Consider the following 22,440-nt stretch of genomic DNA (forward strand, 5'->3'; position numbering starts at 1 on the left):
ATTTGATTATTTAATTTTTTCCTGTTTCTGTTGACAGAATTTGTTATGAAGTTCTTGTTTTCTAGTATGTTTGCCTCTACTTGGCAAGAGATTGGCATGAAAGAGAAAAACAAAAAAAACCAAAAGGCAAACACCTTCTACTTAACTATTCCTTTTAGGTGTTCTACATTCAAGAGCTGAATTTCTACCTGTGTAATAAATTCTTTCCCACCTGAAATGCATGTATGTAATTAAATGATCACAGATATATATTTGGCATTTGCCTGAACACTCAGATGAAAAAATATTCTCTTTCAAAAATATTTTCTAACAAAACTCAGAAGATGCTGCAAAGCTAGTCAAAATGAAAATACAGTAAATGTAATTTTATTGAGGTGTGGAAAAGTCATAGTATAGTGGAAGATAGGTCTCTGTGTGGAGTTCTAAAAACCTAAAGATGGGAAATGCTTTGGAACAGGAGCAGGCTTTGGCTATCTATGATGTGTACATAATTTTTCCATTGTTTAATAGAGAGCAGTAGGTTTCAATGAAGGATAGCTGGGAAATTTAGAAATATATAGTAGTCAGAATAAGGAAAAACTTGCACTAATAGCCCAGTTCAGAAGCCAATATACAGTGAAGACAATCACATCTTGTCATGTAAATTCCACACTTGGGCTTTCAGCTGTACCCTGAGGATGAAGCCCAAGGCAGGAAAGTTAAATATTGAGACTGGGACTCAGTTGCCTTCAGTGGTCACAAGTGTCTCGCTCCCCTAGATCCATGGTGCAGGTCCAGCTTGGACCAGAGTGTTTGAAGAAGTACAGGACATGAGGCAGGGGGTGTTTTTCAAAGAGAGATACTTGTGTGTAGGAGGATAGAATGTAAGAAAATAAAGATAGTGTAGTAAGTAATCTTACCCCTAAGGATTTTCAGCTGGGCCAATTATCAAAGATTAGGAGCAGGCCTGACTTTAACAGGCCACAGCTGTAATCAATGAGAAGCAGAGTGCTATAAAAGAGTGGGGTGGCTGGGTGAGAAGGGAACTGGAGTCAGTTGGCTGCTTTATGAAGAAGTCAGTGCTCTGAGGAGCTGTCCATGAGAAACACTGAGAAGGTATGAAACTTTTGTGATAAGGAGACAACAGTATGGAACCCTTGCAATAAGATGACAACACCTGTGTTTATGTGTTAAATCGAAATCTTAAAGCAAAAATAATTCTCTTCCACCTACCCTGCTTATTTACTAAATGTTATGTTACATACCACAGTTCTTGCAGACCTCCCAAAATTTCCTTGTGACATCAGGAATATATTTGGAGGATGATTAAATATGGAGCTTTCAGGTGACATATAGTACATAATAGAGTAAATAATCCCATTAATATGGGATAAACTCCCAAGAGTCTAATATCCAATTAAACTCTCTCCCTTTATCCTTTTACCATAAATATTACAGGTACAGAACCTATTGATCAGGCAATTTCAACCACCTATAGAATTAAATGAGACACTCTGAGGTGAAATAACCCATTAAATCAACCAACATCCTAGGTGTTTGAAGGAATAGATAGAAACTGATGGAAAGAATAAACAAGCGAATGCAGGAAAATTGTCTGATTAAGTCAAAATACCATCTCTACAACACTGGGAACTGCAAATCAGTCACATCATAAAAAATTTTAAAAGAAGGAAAGAAACAATAACAAAATTTATTTTAATTTGGAAAGAGAAATTAAGCTCTGATAAAAAAAAATCACAAAGTTTAATGAACACTTGCGGGTGCTTAATAAAGGATGTCTGACTGTTCATTAGCTCTATCTATGGGAAGTTTTTGTTTCTACGTGATTTTCTCTAAAGTGAAAGAAAGTAAGATTGTGTTGAAACTTTCATTTTTTTAGTTCATGATAAGAGAAACTGATGACAAATAACATTAATAACATTAATCTAGCCACAGATATGGGAACATCTGGAAATGGGAGTAACTTAGAGCAAATAAATTTCTAAATAGAAAATGGTAGTTTGAAAGGTACTCATCTTAAAATACTAATGTTTGGATTTTTTAGTGAAAAACTGCATTCACTATGTGTTATTACTGGCTGCTGCATGGTTTTTCTCTCCTGATATTGTACTACAAATTTTCTATTGACATAAAGCGATTTCATGTGTAAAAAGTGCAGTTTGTCCCTTTGAGAAAGTGGCTTGATGTTTCTCCTAAAGGTGTGTATTTAAAACATGTAACAGATAAAGCATTATAAGACACAGAGAGGTTTTTTTTGAAGATCCCTAAACAAACAATTTGAATTAAATTTCACTTTAAATGATTCTGCATAACTTTCTTCGTTAAAGGTGAAAGCAGATAAATAACAATTTTTCCTTACAAACCTGTTACGGAGTAAAATGTTGATTCATGATAGTGACAGACAAGACACACTGAAAACTTTGACAGGGGCTGTTCTGGCAGAAGGTTTCTCAGCAGGGAAATATGGGCATATTGGAAGAAGAAAGTCTGCTCCAGCTGGTCAGGATCCAGATTTGTGTCATTCCAGCCTAACAAGAGTTGTTCTTGGCTCCCCTGAGGTAGGGGACCAATTACAGCTGGCCATTTCTTCAGCTGCATAAATGATTTCTTGGTAAACATAGCTAATTAATAGCCTGACTCAGTAAATATCTACTCCTTGACATTATAGACAAAAAAAGTTTTTCCTTTTTGTTCAATAAAACTTAAATTGCATCTTTTTACTCAAAACATTTTGTTATGATTGCCATTTTCTTGGTAGCCCTTTTCAGGGTAACCATTTAATTGCTACACCAAAGATTTTTCAATCTTTCCAAACAGGCAGCTTTAAGATAACGAGCTACCACAAATCCAAGTTTTATTGGACCAAAAATATAAAAAAAAAAAAAAAAAAACGTTTCCACTTATATGATGAAATGAGGAATTCTCTTTAGACCTATCTTCTGGAGTTTTTGGGTTGTTCTCTTTAATTTGGTTTGTGTTTTTTATTTTGTGGGGTTTTGCTGTTGTTGCAGCTCCAAATGAGCCAATTCAAGTCAACAGTGAGACACACCTGTAACAGGTGCTAGAACTTACCACCTGCACCTCAACTTCTGTCCTGAGCAGAAAAACAGAACAACATAACCCTAGCAAAGAGACCTTCCTACCACTTACCAGAGGATTTTAAATTCTTTGATGTTGTCATAAAGAGTAATTGCTTTGGCTTACTCTCTCCTACGTCACATATGAATGTACACCACCAAGAAGGTTTTTTGTTGCTGTCGACAACCTTTGAAGTTTAGATATTTGTAAACATTAGCTGCTATTGCCCTGTGTCTTTAATGTCTTCACATCTGTCCCCAATGTGAGTTTTAGGGTTTAGAATGATTATTTATCACATAACAAAAGACATTTCATTTTGCAAGGATTTAGTTTTTTATTGAAAGGTGGGTGCAAGCCTAAAACTTCTCTGTGTTTATGAATTAATGAATTTGAACCTTTCATTTCACTCTGTCTTCTACCTATTTTTTACTTCTGTGGTCTTAGTCTATATTTGGTACAATTCTGTATCAAAATATTTTAACAAGTAAAATGCTATAATAAAAGCAAAAATGCAGTATTAAAATATCAGTCATGAGTAAAGATAATGTATCGCCAGAGAACTACATTTAGAAGCACATATGTATTGTAAATAATAAAACCCAATACTTATTCTACATCTAAAATTCTATCAAAATCATTCCTCAAAAGACTGAATCCCTGCTTCTGAACATACCTAACAAACATCATAAAAATTGAGCAGTTAGAGGTTTAGCTGGCACCTAATAAAATTTAGTCCAAAAATAAATAAAATTAAATTGGGATCCAAAAGTTTGATTTTTCTTTCACTTGTGGCAATGATTTATTTTTCTAAATTCTTCCATCCCCCTAAAGCAATAATCGTAGTGAACTATAGCATAAAAAATTATGTTCTCTTGAGGATGAGAAGGCAGGCAGGCAAAATGAGATAAAAATGAGCTAGTATTTGGCAGCAGGGGAGGAGTTAAAGTGTGGGATTGTACTGATTCTTTTGTAGAGTTACTTGAAACATTTCAGACTACTTCATGATTAAAATAAGTATAAAGTACATATTATTACAGTAAAAATATTGAAATGTCTGAAAGATTCAGTACTAAGTTGCATATTGCATGAAGAAATTATAATTATGCAATTGGGATTTCCCACAATATTTCAAGGAAGGCATTGATTTTGGTGAAGAGGTCAGTTTATTTGACTAAAATGAATTTATATAATTTCCTACTGTAGTCTAGGTTTTTTGTACAGTGCTTGTACAATTTCCCAGACAAGACTTAATTTTGCTTAAGGTATGTGACAAAGGAAGAACAGCTTGTAGAAGTATCATACTATACAGAAAAATGGACACTTAATAATATTAAAGAGAGCGCTGAAAACAATTATTTAAATAACACAATTGGTGCTCATTATTAAATTTCAATTGTTTCATACACAAATCTCTACTCAGTAGCATGTAAAGATAGCTATGAAATACACCTTGAACATATATTATTTTGGTGAATTTCTACTGTAATGAAACCTACTTGAACTGGTGAATGTATACATTACTGAAAAAGGAACAAATTATTTAAACCTCTACTTTTTTACAAGCCTATGACTGTCTGTCTGGTTTGAAAGAAGTGCCATATAAATATGAGTTTGTTTTAGTATAATTGATCTCATTTTATAAGGAATAAAAAACCAAACCAGAGGTACAAAGCCGTTTCCTTTGAGCAGAGCTGGTATACAAATCTCTCTTACTTTCATTCAAGGGCCACTGTACCATTTTACCATCCAAACCTTGCTATATGAGAAGGATTGTATACCAAATAAAAACAAGTTATTGAATAATAAGATTGAGATGTTTTGGGATGCACTAGAATACTGTATGTAGTAACTATTACACTTAATTTTTATGCATTTTCTTTACCTCTAGCTTAAAATATAATCACATTTGTAGCACAAAGTTTTCAATAAGCAAAGGAAAGTCAGAAGTAGCTCTTTAAAATCTGAGATGACCATGCTAAATCTTATATTTGCTGGGACAAATATTCTCCAGTAATCACTGCTAAGTATAAAAATGCTCAGATTCTGATAGGAAATCACATTTTTCTTTCAGACATCTGTTGTACAAATGTTAGTCCAACTGTTAAAACAGCATGGACGTCATGGAGCAATTCCTCAGTTGGTAAGGGATGGGGCATATCTGCCAGGAGGTTCCCACCCACAGAAAATGAACAGGGTTCTTGAAACAAGTTCAATGACTTTGTCAAAAAGAATGATAATTTTCCCTTTGATCTCTGAGTCTATATTTTTTATTACACTTGCTATGAAATTGTGATTAACTAAACATGCCAAGAGCTCTTCTTCTGTGAGTATGATTAGCCTAATGGCTCTTTGTCATTTCAATTTTACACAAAGAAAGGAAACTTCCCTAATGAGTAGAAGGAAATAAGGAAGTGTCTAAGAATACCACCTTATCTGAATATGAGTGATTATACTATTTCTCTTTGGAAATTACTATGAATGGAGTTTATTGTAGTGCTCTCTTGATTACGAAGAGCTTACATGTCAAAATGTTGAAACACTAATAGCTTTTTCTTTTCAACTATATTTGGAAAGTGTAAAGCAGTTTAATTTTTTTAATGGTCTTTCTTTTATTTACATATAATTTCTCTATATAGTTATTTTCTCTCCCTTACAATATGAATACCCTGCTAAAGCAAAATAATTTAAAGGTTTCAGCTATATGTGCTAATTTTTGTTGTAAGAAAATATTATGTAATTGATTTCTAGAATTCTTGTGACAAGCCTTCTGTTGATTTTTTAGACTATAATACTTCATGTATTTATTCTATAATCTTAAACTTTATTATAATTTTCGAAATAGAAAATGAATTTGAACATTCAATCTTGCTTAAGAAGCATTTATCATTATCTTCTATGGATAAATCCTTCTGGAGAAATAATGACATTAAGAAAAAACTTTAGCCTGGTGAAGAATTTCAGAAAAAAGTTTCTAGTAAACCATGTATTTTACTAGGACATATAAGGACAACACACACACAAACATATGATCTGAATAATCATTGCATTTGTTTCAGTTGCTCCAGAAAGGAATTCTGATTTCTAGTTGAAACTTATTCAAAATTCTGCTAGAGGGATTGTGGGTTCCATTAAGTCTTCCAAATCAAAATGAAAATATGAATAAGCTTCTTAATTGTGTCGCATCCTAAACTAATAAAAAATAAATATGAAGCTTTAATTGCCTTAAAACTTGTCTTTAGTATGCACTTGTGGTTCGCCAGATGTCCACCTCACAATTTTACAGAGCTTGCTTTATCTAGCTTGGTGGGTGAGTTTTACCAGTCACCTCTACTGTGCAGCAGTAGAGGTTAATTATGAAAAGCAGAAGTATTTTTTGAAGTGCTTCTCTTCCTTCATGATTGTTCACAATGACTCACCAGTGTCACAATCCCTTAATACAAACAGCAAAAAACTGATAGTGCCTGATAACTGATATAGGAATTCACTTTAACAAAGCATTTTTCTAGTTAATCTCTTAGATTCCACATCTGTGGCACATAATGAGGATTTTGGCTGAGGGACACCAGCTGCAAAGTTTGGTATCTCCAAGAAAAGCTTTCAGAATTTTATTTTATTTCCATGAAGTCTAGTAGAAAACTGATTAGGTAGACATGTTCCTTTTATGAGAAATTACCTTTTTTTTTTTTTTACGAGCCACTACAAGATAGTCTGCTACAAGATAAATCTCACTGAGGAAGTTTTTTGGATAACAGAAGGCATATTTTCAATATAATTCTATTAATATTTTATAAATATACAGGTTATTTCTTTAAATATATTATTTAACTACATTAAACTATTTCCTTCTGAAGGATTTAGTTCATTTATCACCCATTATTAGAATAATAGATATATTGCTACATTTCAAACCATCATGTGTAACACAAAAGATATAACAGTTCAGGAGACTGGCCTTACATTCTGGATCTACCTGACTTCTTTTTTCCCTCAGGTGCTCAAGATTATTTTTGTTGAAGTTAGAAGAATCCTTCATTATATAAACTTATGGTATTTTTCTTCCCTTAGGGAATTGTCCTCATAATAATTTTTTCCCAAGAAGTTATGTCGGCTTCACACCTGGTAACAAATACTTACTGATGTCTTTGAGAAGAGGTAAGTGGGCCTGGTCCTGAGCCTGACACTGGCACAAGAGGAGCTGTAATGTAAATAGATCCTTGGAGAAGTACACAGTGATTTGAACTACCTGGGAAATCAGTTGTTATAGTAAGCCCTCTCCATCCCTGCCGTGCTCACACACTTACAAATGAGTAAACACATCCATCTGGCATGCTGTCAGCTGAGAATACTTAGAAATACAGGGCAGGTATTCTTCCAACCCTGATTTCCCCTGTTTCTGCTAACAAAACTTAGAGAAGACATCCAGACATTTAGATACACTATGAGTATCCTGACAGATTCAGAATAAACCCTCAAGGTCTTTATAAGATCATAAAAATGTAAAATAATTTAGGTTGGAAGGCATCTCTGGAGGCCCCATTCTACCAGTCTTTCCTCAAAGACAAAGCAAACTTCAGAAGTAGATCAGATAGCCTAGAATCCTTCTCAGTTAAGATTTGGGTATCTTGTATGTTGTATGCATCACCACCTCCTTTAAAGCTCACTATTTCTTTATATTGACACCTTATTCCTGATTCAGATAGACAAATTCAGGTGCACAAGAGGGACATCTGATGTCATTTGATATGACCTAGACATGAGACCTGTCTCCACCAGCCAGAAGAACAGGGGGCTCTCACAGGTGTCATAATGTACTACAGCCCTGTGTGGATGGCCTGAGCAGCACAGGGGTGAGTTCCAGTCTAGTCAGTGTCATGAAGTCATTGTATTCAGCCTAATTTACCAGTTTAGGACTGAGGTACTTAGAGCTAGATGTCTAAGGAATTAAAATATTAAGTTCACAAAAAAGGTTTTATTCTTTTCTTGAATGCCTGTTTCAGGATGTGTAAATTATTCCTTCATTAGTAGGAGTGGTCTCATTACACTGCCTAACTCCCAGGTGGCTGGAACAGGTAAACTAAATCCCATTTTGTATGACCTACATATGTCAGGAGCATTAGATTAACTCCTACACATTGACTTTGAAAAATCTTCCTGAGAAATGACACTAGAATATCATTCAATTTGTGTTATGGATGTGTTTATAATGACAATTTTTGCCTCAATCTAAAAAAATGAGCAAGATTTATTTATTGGCTGATTGATGAAGATAACACACCGGCACTCTCTGACAAGCTTTGGTGTTTTAATTATTATTATATACAAACAATAACCTTCCTTAGATATGTCATACAACTTTTAATAAAGTATGTGAATACTTGCTCTCATTGAATGCTTTATGAGGTTCATGTGCATCTCATTATATGCAGCTTGTGTGCATTTATGTGGTTTTTATTTAATGGGAGATGCAAACCATTTTTGATTTAATTTTTGGTTTCAGCTTTTGCCATACTCACCCCTTTTTTTCGCACATTTATATATATTTAAAAGGCACTTGTGCATCTTGGATATACCATTCTGACTAAGAGGGCTACTTGAAAATGTTTTAAGTATTGAGAAATTCAATTTTAATAATACAAGGAACAAAGGTGTGCTCTTAGGAATAAAGGTGTACTCTTTAGAATCTATTGGAAACGTGACATAGTTCAAGAGCTCCCTCTTCTGACACCAAACACTATCAGAACACTTAGTCTAAAAGAAAATCTGTGTGGAAAGGTAATTTGATGGCTCTGAGAGTCTCAACATTTACATTTTTTACCACTATTTTGTTTTTTGTCCAGGTCAAATCTGAGATTCTATACAAGTTTGTTACTTTTAAAAAAGCAATGCAAATACTGACCAGCACCCACCTATTTTTAGTAAATCATGCATTTCATAATGGGGAAAAAATTTTTTCCAAAGTAGGAATAGCAGTTCACCATTTTATTATACATATTGTTAAACTAGACAATAAAATATGATGTGTTATATATATGTGGATACACACACACATACATATATTTATATTTTTATGTGTCCCGGTGGGACAGGACCACTGAACTGTAGTGGAGAACAATCATAAGCTTTGAACATCAACCACAGCATGACTTCATTGAATGTAAAAATTGGGTGAGATTTTCAACTCTGTACAAATTTAGTTCCCCAGGTGATGTTAGAATAATATAGATCTTAATCTATGTATAAATATGCAAGTAATGAGGAATTCTGCAGTATTGTTTTCCCCAGGCTAGAATTCAGAATCCAATATTAGAACGTAGACTTCTGTTACAAAGCACATGGTGACACAGGCTTCAAAATGGCAACCAGGAGGAACAGAATAATTAGCAGCAGCTGTCAATAGCCAGCATTCTTGTTGAGGGTCCATTCAAAGATAGAAACTGGAGAAGGATGGAGAAATTTTTCCTTCAAGTCTCCACATGTTATTTACTTGGAGATGCTCCACTTGAGATAGAGTGCCCTGAAAAACAGCTACTAGCGCTACATCAAGCAAAAGTAGAGGGCCCTTCTTCCCTCTGTAAATTATCTTATCTTCTTGTTCTGAAGTTTAGTTTTCTTTTTAATGGATTAAATACTTCTCTAGAATGTAAGAGAGCAAGCCATTCTTCCTTTCAGTGAGTCCTGAAGATGGGAAAAAGAAAGAGAAGTTAACCCTATCTTAGATGACTTAGGTACTTCCAGGAAGAAGTTCCAGCCCCTGAAATCTGACCATAAATAAACTACTGGACTTTTGGAGAGATTTCAAATGCCTCTTTCTCCCCCTTCAGATGCTTTGATGTTCCTTCTTTGAGGTATCCAAAGCTGGAGACCTGACTGGATATTTCATAGTTTTCTGTATGCTGAATTAAATTTTACACTTGGAAACAGACCCACATTAAGTGCATTTGTACTTAATGATGAGAACTGGAAGTAGATAGATAGGCTTTGAGACTAATTTTTTTCATGGCAGCATCTGCATAGTTGAGAAGAAATAGGTGGACAACTTTTCACTTTCTGGGGCAGAGGTGGAAGGCTATCACACTGAATCCATTCAGTCAAAATAATTACAAAAATGTTTACTTCTCAATGAGCAAACATGATGTGTGTGTCACAATATTCCGCCACTCCAGGATAAACAGATTTTTACATTTGTTCAAAAGCAGCTCCCTCATGGCACTATTGATTTAAATAAACAAAACTAGAGATCTATCAGATACAACAAACTCAAGCCGAACTACATTTTTTTTAAAGATGATATAGTTTTAGATTCTAAATTTAGCTTGAAACACTGCATTTTTTTAAAGCATTAGCAAACTCATGTTGTCCATTTGACAGGTGTGAGCAAGGCTGGGTAAAGAATCTGCATTACTTTATTAACGCAGTGTAACACAGTGTTACACTTCAGGAAACAAACTGTCTAAAAAATAATTTGATCCATAGAAAGATTTTCAAGTTCTTTGGTAGTCAGAATCATAGTCTTACAGAATTTGTAGACACATACATAAACATGTTTTCTTACAGAGTAATATTCTTCCTTATTATTTTCCTACTCTTTAATATTCCTGAATATTTCCTTATCTGATTCTCAGCCTAGAGCCTCTATTACTTTTCTTTATCTCCAAAAATTCTGACAACTTTTTGTTTTATGTATATAAAATAAGAATATGATTTTATGGCAATTTTTGCTATTGTAGGATTCTCTTAAAGTCCTTATCTTTGGTGTGCTATTAGTTTCCTCTGTTCTAAAGATAACCCTTGTAACTTAAACCTTATACCTTAAATCTTAATGAGTTCATATATCTGTCAATCAAAAGCGCTCAGTTATTAATTCCAGTCTTAACAGAGAGTTTTGAGACCTAGTTTCATCACCACCCTATTATTAGGCACTTGCTCATCTCTTGAAATATTGTAGCTGTTTTTGAAAAATTTCTGAGAGAATGTCAAAGGAGTGACAGCCCATCTCAGTGAGCATGAACTCCTTTTGACATTCACTGCTCATTCAGAGCCTTACGGAAACTCCAACAAATAGCAGATAAAAGGCAACAAAGGTCAGCTTTTAATCCATCTTTTGGTGTAATTTTCTGTCTCAGATGTCCTCCATCCCAATGCACACACAAATTTACTCACACAGTTACCACTTTCTGAGAACTAATCCTACGCATCTTGTGGGAAACGGAAGGGAAAGAAAGAAAATATAAACAGTCAGTCAAAAGTAACATGGCCAAGTTATTAAAAAACCAAACACACAAGCACTAATTAAATATTTATATTCACATTTAAAGAAAAATTGAGAAATAAAATAAAAAGAATAAGAAAAAAGACATAGGTGTACTTCCTGAAATAAACACTCTTATTAACTTCAAATAAATGTTGTTATCCACTGAATGATCAGTATTGCAACCTTGAGCTTGCTGGTTTAGTGACCTCACACCAAAACCTTTGTATCTAGATATGAAAATTAATGAGTTTGGAGTCCAAAACCATAAAGTTTCAAAAGAATGATTTTATAGAAATGTTTTTATTAAGAGTAAATTATTATTGAAAACACATACTTTATAGGGAGAACTGTTCTGGACTAAGGAAAGACATCTACTTCGTCGTGTTACTGATTATGTTCTGCTTTAGAGTTTTAGCAATAGAAACCACTTTTATAAATTGTTGCCTCAAGGAATTTCATTTTGTAAGGTGTTTTAGGAAGGCTTGGTAAGAGCTACTACTTTTCTTGAAGTGACAATGTCTCCTTTGGGGCACTGTATAAATTTATTATGAAATACTGTAATGAATAATAAAACTATATTATTGAACTAAAAATTATTAGGGAACGTTCATCACCTTCTTCTGCCCCAAAATCATATAGAAAACTGCAACATCAGTGCAAAATCTTGTGAATGCAGGATCCTTTGAATTAGAATGCATCACTCTGACATTTATTCCATTTATAATGGAAAACATAAAGTAGATAGTGGTCTCTGTGATTGTCTCTCCTAGCATGTCCTGAAGTACACAGCAATTTCATCCTTAATAAATGCCCTTTCTCAGTCTTTTACAACATTCTTGTTTTACATAAAGTCCTTGCACAAGTGGAGACACATGATAGATGCCTTAAATCTATTCTGGAAAAATATGCTTGTTTTGCAGCCAACAAATGCTTCTGCATATGGACACATTGAGTTGAGAAAAGTACAAAGATGTCTTACTGAACCTCCTCCATTTTACTCTTAACTGTGATGTTGAAGTTTCACTACAATACATTAGAAAGTGATACAAGGAAAACCCTTTGAGATTTCCCTCTGCTCCCAGTTTAAATTTAGCAATTCTGATAATCTTGTGGGTTAAGGCAGTGTAGCACGATCTCTGCCAAGCCTCATTGTTTCATGCCACAGAGAAACTCCAGCCTGCTGTTGGCAGAATTTGTCTCCTCAATGACAAATATAGCAATTAATGCAGCCTTGTAATATAAACAACTCATCACCCAATGCAGTGGCAGACTTCCCCTGGTCTTATCCTAGCTGAACTACCCAATAAACACCTACTAAAAGGAAATGCTTTATGGTCATAAAGGAACTTTGTACCTCATTGAAGAATTTCTCAAGCCCATGCCAAGGAATAAGAAATTAAGTGTTTAGCAACACTGGCCCCAGAGATATGTCTAAACCAATATACTTTGAAACACTGCTGGTGTCCCTGGCATAGGTAGAGGAGCTCTATGTTGTAACCAGAATCAGCCAAAACCCAGGAGCATGTGTGCCCCATAGAGCAGCTCCACGTATTGGCTTATACCATAGAAAACCAAGTACTAGAGCTGAACAGGAACTTTAGGGCTCTCTGGAGCCCAAAAAATTCCTATATGTATACAATGGGTTATACTACATGCTAAGGAGCACATCCACCTGCTGGTATTGGAGATCATAATTTATAGTAGACTAGCCAATTAATTAACTTCATGCCAAAAGCATCTTCTTGCTCCCAGTTTTTTTTTTTCCTGGCCATCTTAAGAAGCCAGCATTTTGTAGCTGCAACACAGGGTGCCATAAAAATGTTTAAAGGAGTGTTGTATTTCCTTTCTCTTAGTATCTTTGTTGTTGACCTTCTTCACATGTGCTTGGCATTTTCCTCCATCTGCCTTTGGCAGTAGTATTTGCACAATGGTGAGTTGTAAAAATGTTCTAAAGCAGCCCACCTGCCAATCTGGTAGGTAAGAATATGTCAGCTTCCTCTCTTTCTCATTTTTTTCTACTTTATGTCATTTTAAAGAAAAAAAAAAAAAACAAAAATCAACCTCTTTCCTTGGAACTGTTTCCTTCTTATTTTTCTACCCTAATTAACATGTGTTTTGATATGATTCTATTCATCAAAACCATATTTCTTTGATGTCATCACCATATATGTCATACATTCTTTAAAGATTCCAATCCCTATTCATACAGAACAAAAACCAGATTTGATATTTGGAAATGTCACTTACTACAGAGTTTATGAGTTTTAAAGAATTTTATACAGTGTGATAAAGTTAAAATGTTATTTTATAAATAATTGGGCAGGGATTTGGCAAATATCACTTTCTCTTTTTATTTTGAAGAAAATAATAGAAAATAATTCTGCACTTTGTTAAGCAAAGAAAGCAAAAAGGCATTACAGGATTTAATCAGGATCATGGTTTTTCCAGAAAACTTGTTTTCACATGGATACTATTTTGCAATGTGTTTCATACTATAGTGCTAATCTTTATCAGAGTAAATAAGCTTTGTCATTACAATGGAACTAATTTTCATAGAATATGTATTTATTTCTTGCAAATGTGTGAAAATGCATGTAAATATTTTTGAAAATTAAGCCGTGACATAATCTGACTAGTTTATGTAAATTGATGAGCCTGGCTTTACCACTTAGGCTTGTTCGGAGGTAAAAACTGTTAAAACTTGTTAGTGGGGGACTTCTGATGTAAAATTTTATGGACTCATTAGAAATTATTTAAGGTATTTAAACTGGAATCTCAGTGCTTCTTTGACCTATTACAATTGTAAGTTATGCTATGACAATATATCACCTTTTCTTTCAATGATACTGCTTTTATAGTTTCTGTATTCAAATCTTCCTTCAAGCTATATTTTATAAATATAGTTGAATTATATTAATAAAGACAGGTTCAGCACAAGCTGGTGGAGGAAAAATGGTAGATTTTTTTCAAGAAAAGAAAATTCTCAGCATCTGCAATCTTGTTAAATATGTTTTTTTAAATTTTCCTTTTAAAAAAATCCTTTCAAAATAATTTAGAAAGAAGAATTATTATATACTTGTCAAAAGAAGCTCCTTTTCATTCTGTAAAAATTTGCAGCATCTCAGTGTGACAAGGCAATACATTTTTTAAATGGGTTTTTAAAAAAATTATTTTATTTATCACAACACATAACACAGTTTTGTCTTTCTTGTATATTCCCTGAAAAAACTGTGCAACCATTAATTTTAGTCTTCAGTGCTACTTGAATTTCCCCCTTTCAGAAAAATAAATGCAGGTTTCTTGTGGCAAGGAACAGACTGGCAGCTTTTCCAATAGCTGCTCCCTAAACTTACACATAAATGGCAAGAGAAGTTAAATAATCTTGAAAAACTGTCAGAAGGTATCACAGTATGGACAGAGCTTGCCAGTTTTATTTTACAACTGATTTGCCAGTTCCAAAGCAAAAGTTTTGTAGATGCTAAGCAAAATGTGTTTTGCATTACTAATTGACTCCAACCACTCTGTTTCCAAAAGGAAACAGGGCCTAGAAGACTTTAAATCTTTATGTGACCTTAGAATATTGACAGCTCTTAATTTTTAGTTTTTTTTTTTCCTGATGTGATTGGAAGGTTGTAGTTACTCTGTGTTCCAGTAATGATCCAAACTCTGGCAACTTCATAATTAAAAATTATAAAAAAAGCCTTTTGGACAGTATTAAATCAAAGTACTTCTAATGGTCTTCTACATTTCATTACAAGCACTGACACTCATTTCAATTCTGGATACATTAAAGCACTGTAAAACAAGGCTTCTAATCTCTTTACCTGGTGGCTGTAGCTCAGATGCAGTATGACAAACCAACATGGATTGTGAACTTGGTGTTCACAAGCTAGTGAGCACTCTTCTTTCTGACTTAAGTCAATACTTGCTTATTTTCACACCAGCTTCTTTTGTCATCTCCTTATGTTTTACAATATTTTATAAAGAGGTTAATGACTATGACAAAACTAAAATTATTTCTTTTTATTTATCAAAATGGATCAGGAGTATTCAAGTAATGACTTACTGCAGTACCCTCAAGGGCAGACACTAGTTAGTGAGGAATCCTAGAATCTCACTACAATCAAATGATAGTGTAGACATTTATTTACCTATGTCTTGATGCTCAGTAGTGCAGGATAAATCAGCCGCTCTGCTTTGCAAGCTAGAAACAAAGATTGTCTGCTATTAATCAAGCTTAAATATTTACACATATACAATACATGCATAAATTTAAATGCATATGCTTCTAATTGTCTTAAGCAAATAGAAAACAGTTTTTCTTCCTACTGAGAAGCACATGGAGTTTTCTGAGAGTGTAGGTATAAGCCAGTAGGCATGTTCTTTTGACTATGCATGAAAAGAGAGATCTCTTTTTTGAGAGAGAACTAGTGTCAAGAGAAGGAGGGAGGAAGGCAGGGAGGCAGGAAGGAAGGAAGGAAATACAAGCAGTCCAGAGAAATGCAGTTGCCCCATCAATCAGGTTCCAAGGTCGGTGGCTCAAGACTACTCTGTGCAATCTGGCACGAAAAGCAGACATAAATAAGGAGAGTAAATATCTACCACACTGAATGGATATTCTCATGCTAATGGTATCTAATTTGATGTAAAATGTTTCACAGATATAGTTTCAATTGTAAGTAGATTTATGCAGGACTGTCCACTCACCCAAACGCGTATTTATGCAGTATGTATGTGTTGGGAATTTCTTATCATCTCTGATACCCTTTTCTGGAAGCAGAAGAGGCTAAATGCAAAGATTTTCTCCTAGAGAAAAGGAAGAAAAGCTATGGGTGTTTGTATCTGACTTATCTATCATAGAATTCCTTCCTATAATTAACTTTTATCTGTAAACTGACAAAAACAATTGTAAAGATTTACAGTGTTGCATCTGAAAGTGGTCAGGTAAATTACATCCATAGATGTTCTTGCCAGAAACAAAACACATGTATCAACATATGCTTAAAAATATTATTTATAAGAATACTCATAAATATAAAAAAATAAAGTGAAAATATAAGATGGAGGCAAATGACAGAAGGCTGCCATGAATATAGAGACAAAGTGCACACCTTTAATTTGGGGAAAAAAGTGAAAGTTGCAGGCAAGAGTTCAAAGTAGTGGAACATTCCTTTAAAAAGAGAAAAGAGAAGGTAAAAGTGAAAATATAAAGGGTAGGATAGAAATGATGAAACAAAGACCTGAAGTGACAGGAGAAGGATAATAGGATAGGAGAGCAGCAGTCAAACCATATTGCAAAATGTTAGAAGAAAAGATTATAAGACAAGAGGGAATAAGTTAAACATAAATAAAATAAAATAAAAAAAACCCAAACATGTTTAGAATGATAACAGAAAGGAATATATCACATCCAGAAAAAAAAAGAAAAACCCAAAAAATCAAAAACCAGAAAAGAGGGGAGGAAAAAGGACTAAAAGCATACTGCTTAGTATAGGAAAAAAAAAAGATTATTCAGGAGAATCTTGTGTAGAAACTTATTAGGTAGGTGCTAAAATCAGCTCAAATGTGCTATTTCACAAAAAGGAAAACCGTGACACTTCTTTTAAGGATGAATATGTTTTATAAAATATTTTGTGTTTACTAATTAAACACACAATATTTGTGTTTGTTTCACTACATAGAGTGAATCAATATTCATACTGTCATACAGGCATGCAAGTGTTTAAAATTTATGTTGTTCATACATTGTTATACAGAATTATGGTGTCAAAAAGAGAAGAAAGAGAAGTAGTAAAAAAAAAGAGTAAACACTTTCAAGATTATGTGAAAAATATTTTCAAGGCCAAAAATCATACAAAGCATGTACCTGTTAGTTTCGATTTGTGGAATAAAATAATCCTGTCATATAAAGTCAACCCTTCTGTTTAAGAAAGATGAGATAGAATGAATTTTAAATAAAAATATAATTAAATTGTTATTTATTTATTGTTCTTTTTCATGTTTGATTGTTTAATAAAATAGTTTACAATTTTTATCCATTTCTGCTCTGTTTTTTTCTGATAGCTTTTTATTTATAGATGTTTACAAAACCTGATTATGCATTGTCTTAATGACACAGAAGAGCACTACTGTGCAATCCTGTCTGGTTTTATACCTGTGGCCTAGTGAATTCATTTTTGAAACAGAAATAAAGTTTGGAGTACTCAAAATGACCTTGTGGAATTACCTTAATGGCTTAAAAATTTAAAAATTTAACATCAAATGTTAAAGATGTCACCTTTGTTGTGCTATCCTTTTTAATTTCACAGAGATTTGTTGCCAGAAGAAACAATGCATGTGTACAAAGAGTGGACTAAATGCTCTTTTGTTGTTCAATTAATATGATATCCCAGTGCTTTACTAATTGTATTGTCTCTAGCAGTAAAATGAGGAATTTCCAAACCTTTTAGATGTTTTATAGAAGAACACTGAACAAAATAACAACAGATAAAATGTATTTAAAGGTAATCCAATAAGGAAGCAAAGAGATTCACTTCTCATATGTTGGGATTGTTTCTCAATTCTGAGCTTGAATTCCATATGGGAGACTGTGGCTGCAGCTCTCTTCGCAGAGAGCAGCAGGCACCACTTTCCCGGGAAAAATCCTGGGGAAGGCAATGAGAAAGCTCAGAGAAGAAGAAAAACAATTCTCATCTCTACTTGCTGCATCTGTTGTTTGGCACATGTGGAATGTGTTATGGAGACTGTTTACCCAAAAGAGATTTCTTGATTGGACACTGGTGATGGCTGTTTGGATTGATTGACCAATTAGGTCAAAACTCTGTCATGGCTGTCTATAAGGGTCACAGGTTTTTCTTTAGTAGTGTATAGTATAGTATTACTATAGTAGAATGTAGTGTAGAATAGCTTAATAAAGCATTTGTTCAGCCTTCTGAAATCATGGAGTCACTGCACATTGTTCCCCACCTGAGGAGTCATCCTGCATCGATAAGAGACAGGGAGGGAGCAATCAATGCAAGTGTGTATTTCCTGAGAAGGGACAAAATAAATGCCTGGAATTAATTAGTCTACTCTTAGAGGAAGGAGAATCACGTCAAACCTGGAAGGCTGTCATCCCTCTGGCTCTTATCTAGGCAACACTGGTTCCAGTGTTCCGTTATATATTCAAGCCTAAATCTCTTTTGTGTGGTATCTAGGTTTACCATAACTTCTCACACACTCCAATCTGTATGTGTGGAAAGAAACATCAGACCTCATCAGAGCAATACATAATATAGAAAATAAGTAGATGTTCTGAAATAACAGTAAAATGTAACAAAACATCAGTGGAAATGAGGGCTGTATGTAAGATCCTACGCTGTATCCATGCCATAAGCATCTTTATGACATCATTACTCTGGGTCCTCTGACTGAAAATCCTTGTTTTTTTCCCCAAATCCTAAAGGAGATAGGAAATACTTTGTGCTTTGCAAGAGCTCTGTTGAGGTTTTTTGTACTATGTGTTTGATACACTTTCTACAATGTTGCAAAGCATATCTGACTTGCCCAAAATCACAAATGTAGTGAGAATCTCAAGTGGCATACAATTTATGTCAGATTTCCAAAGGAAAAGGTTCAGATAAACTGTGACCAAGCATCAAAACTTTGATTAAATATCTGAACTTCTTAGATGAGCCGGATAAACTCAAAATAATACAGACAAAAGGCAGTATGAGGACTCAAGAGAAAAAATAAGTCTTTGTGTGTCTCATCCCTTCAAAGAGAGTTAGATGCTTTATAGTTAAGAAAACACATCTGCACATTGATCAGAATTGTACTGAAGCATTTTTTCCTCCTGAGTGGTAGAGATATAAAACTTGGGTTTTAATTGTAGTACTTCAATACACATTTGGCCAGCATTAGGTAGGAAAACTTAAAAATAAACATTTTGAAATAGACTTTTTCTCATTGATTTCTGAATTAGAAATGAGATAAATATAACAACAAATAATTTTTGGCAATGATATTGCTGCAAGGAAGACCTAACCACCTATTCATGGAAAAAAAGCCTAAAACAATAAAACTAACCCAAAAAGCAAACCACCACACAAAAACTATAGACTGTTGGGGACAAGAAATTATTATTTTTCCAGCTTTAAGTATGAAACTAGGAAGATACAGAGGAACTGAATATTAAAGTGAGATGCTGAAACCAAGGTATTGTAGGTGTTACAACAGAGTGAGAACACACATTCCTTCAGGGGAAAAGTTCTCATATTAGCATGTTAAGGAGAATGCAGAAAGCAGTTGAGGAGAAGTTAATGAAAGAAAAGGCAATATATTGATCCGAAAAAACCTTCCATAGACATGATATTGTAAATAAGCATCTTTTAGAAAAGGGACAATTTTCATAAATCCCACTGATTCTGAGATAATATTTTGCAATCTTTAATCTTAATTTAAACCAAATTACCACAATAAAAAAACAAAACAAATACAAACAAACAAAAATAAACAAATAAAACAAACCAACTAAACAAACAAACAACACCAAAAAAACCCAAAAGAAAACCACCCCCTCATCTCAAAATGAAGGGCAAAGCTTTTATTTTTGTCTGCTAACTTCACTTTGAACAAAAGATTCATTATGATGACTGTTAGGTTGTTAGTCAAGCGTTCATTCCCACTTATCATTGACATAAATTGCAATAAAAGGAAACATTCAAAGTAATGGTGGTATGCTCTCTACAATACAGGTCACTTTATGTTTGAGATTTTTCTGTTTCATATAGTTGGTTTTTTTTTCAGGTTGACTAACTCAAAGACAATTAAAGATATGAGTGAATATAATAAGAAGTGGAAGTCACACAGAATGGATATCCATATGGAAAAAATTGCCAGTATGTGTGTTAGTAGTTACATTTGTTAAACAGAGATTTAATCTTTGATAACCTAAAATAATAGCTTTAGATTAAGATATAATAAATGTTTAAATTATTTCAGAAGAAAAGTCTGTCTCTTATTGTTTAAAAAAAAAGTTAATCTCTCAGAACATATGTCTTGAGTGTACCCGTGTGGAAGGTCTGACTGAGTAAATTGTCTTTTTTTCAAGGGCTACAAAATCCCTTATTACAATTTGCAATTTTAAAACAATCTGTCAACATAAGCAGGTAAATCACTGGTTCCAAAATTACCACTCTTACACCCAGAGTCTGTAGTACCATGATACACCTGCCATTCTCATTTACCTGAAATGAGATTTTTTCACCTGGTCTTTCAGTAGTAATTGTAGCAAAATTTGTCTCCCTTCTTGCCCAGCTTGTCATAGCCAGCTATTACTCTGTGACAAATAGAAAAAGACTTTATCAAAGAAAAGATTGCAGCAATCAAGAGACAGAGATAAAGGGAAATCAGGGGACAGCAAGATCATCTTTACCTCCAGATTCATATCAAAGTAAGTCACATCCTGACACCTTGTGCAGCACTATCACTAGGAAAGCAATGTTACACAAGCATTCAGCAGCGTGGCTACGGCAACACTGCCCCCAAAGTTGGGAAGAAGAGGTGCTGACAACAGAGGAATAGTGATGTACTCAGCAGGTCACTATTTAGATTGCAATTTACAGCTCAAAATTCCCTCTTTTTCACTTGTGAAACATATGTGAGCAGAATGTCTGGAATGCTGATTCTGAGCAGCTGAAAGCACTGAACAATAAAAGCTGCCCTGGCAAAATTTACCCAAATCACACACTGAATCAAAATTATCCTGTTAAGATGCCAAGTCAGTGATAGAATTCTCTATAGGAAGCATTGCAATGAATTAAGTAATTAATTCCATATAACTACTAACACATGCTTATACTGAAATAATTCACTTATGTAGGGATGGGCTTCTTACTTATGAATCCCACTTTTGATATTTAAATTTATTTAACATTTAATTATTTTTTTTAGCTTTTAGTCAAACTTTGTATACTTGTCTAGAATTCTGGGAGCAAATAAAGCCCTGGAATAGAAACTGGAATTCTGATAGCTTCATCAGGTTGCATTCCTTAGGTCAAGGATTTCCATTTCTTCACACACTGGATTATGGTTCTGTGGCTTGCTGTGCTCCATTTATCTCATATGTATCACAGGCAATAATTTTTATAGGTAGAAATGAAAATGTTAGGAGGATTTTTTGGTTTTGTTTTTGGGTTTTTATTTTTCAAAAATAATATAAAAAGGAAAATACTTAGGAAATGTGCATCATTTAAAGTTCCTGACTGACATTGTTCTTTATAAAGGTATAATTATTTCTGCTAGCAAAAAAGCAACACTGGGTGCCACACGAAGGGCTGTGTCAGATTATTACATGGAGAAGCTACTACTCTGCCCAATGTTTTTGTAGGCATTTATAGTAAGTGATCTGTTCTCATTTTGATGCTCTCACCATTTTTAACAGTTGATAAGAGAGTAATCAATTCTAGGTCATCTTTGATTAAAACCACGACACATTCTAAAAACATTAAACATTTTAAAAATATTTTTTCATTTTCAGGCCTTCTCCCTGTGATGTTTAGTTTCATCCCAAAATATCTGGCTGATACCTTTTCCCTGACTTTTAAACTTACATTAATTGTTGACAATTACCAAGTAAATGCATTCTCTCAAGTAATGTACCGGTTGTTAGACAGAATAATATTCAGCTTTTTAAATAACGCTGTGCAGGTAACTTAGTGGAAGGGAGTCAAAGAAAAAGCTATCTGCAGTCTAATATCCTGAAATAGTGCAGGAAAGAAATAATTTCATGTAGTTAATTTGGCTGTTTTGTAGTAAATAAGTTGAGGTCTGACCTAATCTCTATACTAGTTTGAGAAAGATTCTGTATTTTATATACATTGTTTACTTTTACAACATCAGCATTTCTTTGCTCTGCTGTGAGCTCAGTTCTGGGTTCTCTTGCTGCCTTCTTTAGTGAGCCATGACTATTATTACTTTTTATACTCTAATAGCTGACTGCTGCCCAGCAGCCCCTGACCTCTCCAATTCCCTCTGCTTCCCAAGCCATAAGATTGGAAGCTGACATTGCCACAATTTTTGCAAGCTCAATGAACCTGAAAGGCTAAGAAAACCTCGTTAAATGCCTCAGA

The 22,440-nt window shown here is 34.0% G+C and overlaps 1 long non-coding RNA gene across 1 annotated transcript; it reads left to right on the plus strand.

Moving 5' to 3' along the window:
* Positions 1-1,054: 1,054 nt before the first annotated feature.
* LOC135459661 (uncharacterized) lies at positions 1,055-7,920 on the plus strand. The gene is made up of 3 exons (XR_010443075.1): positions 1,055-1,095; positions 7,144-7,230; positions 7,775-7,920. It is a non-coding gene; the product is annotated as an uncharacterized LOC135459661 (long non-coding RNA).
* The last annotated feature ends 14,520 nt before the right edge of the window (positions 7,921-22,440 follow it).

This window comes from Zonotrichia leucophrys, chromosome 1, assembly GCF_028769735.1.
Source record: "Zonotrichia leucophrys gambelii isolate GWCS_2022_RI chromosome 1, RI_Zleu_2.0, whole genome shotgun sequence".
NCBI classification, from domain to species: domain Eukaryota; kingdom Metazoa; phylum Chordata; class Aves; order Passeriformes; family Passerellidae; genus Zonotrichia; species Zonotrichia leucophrys.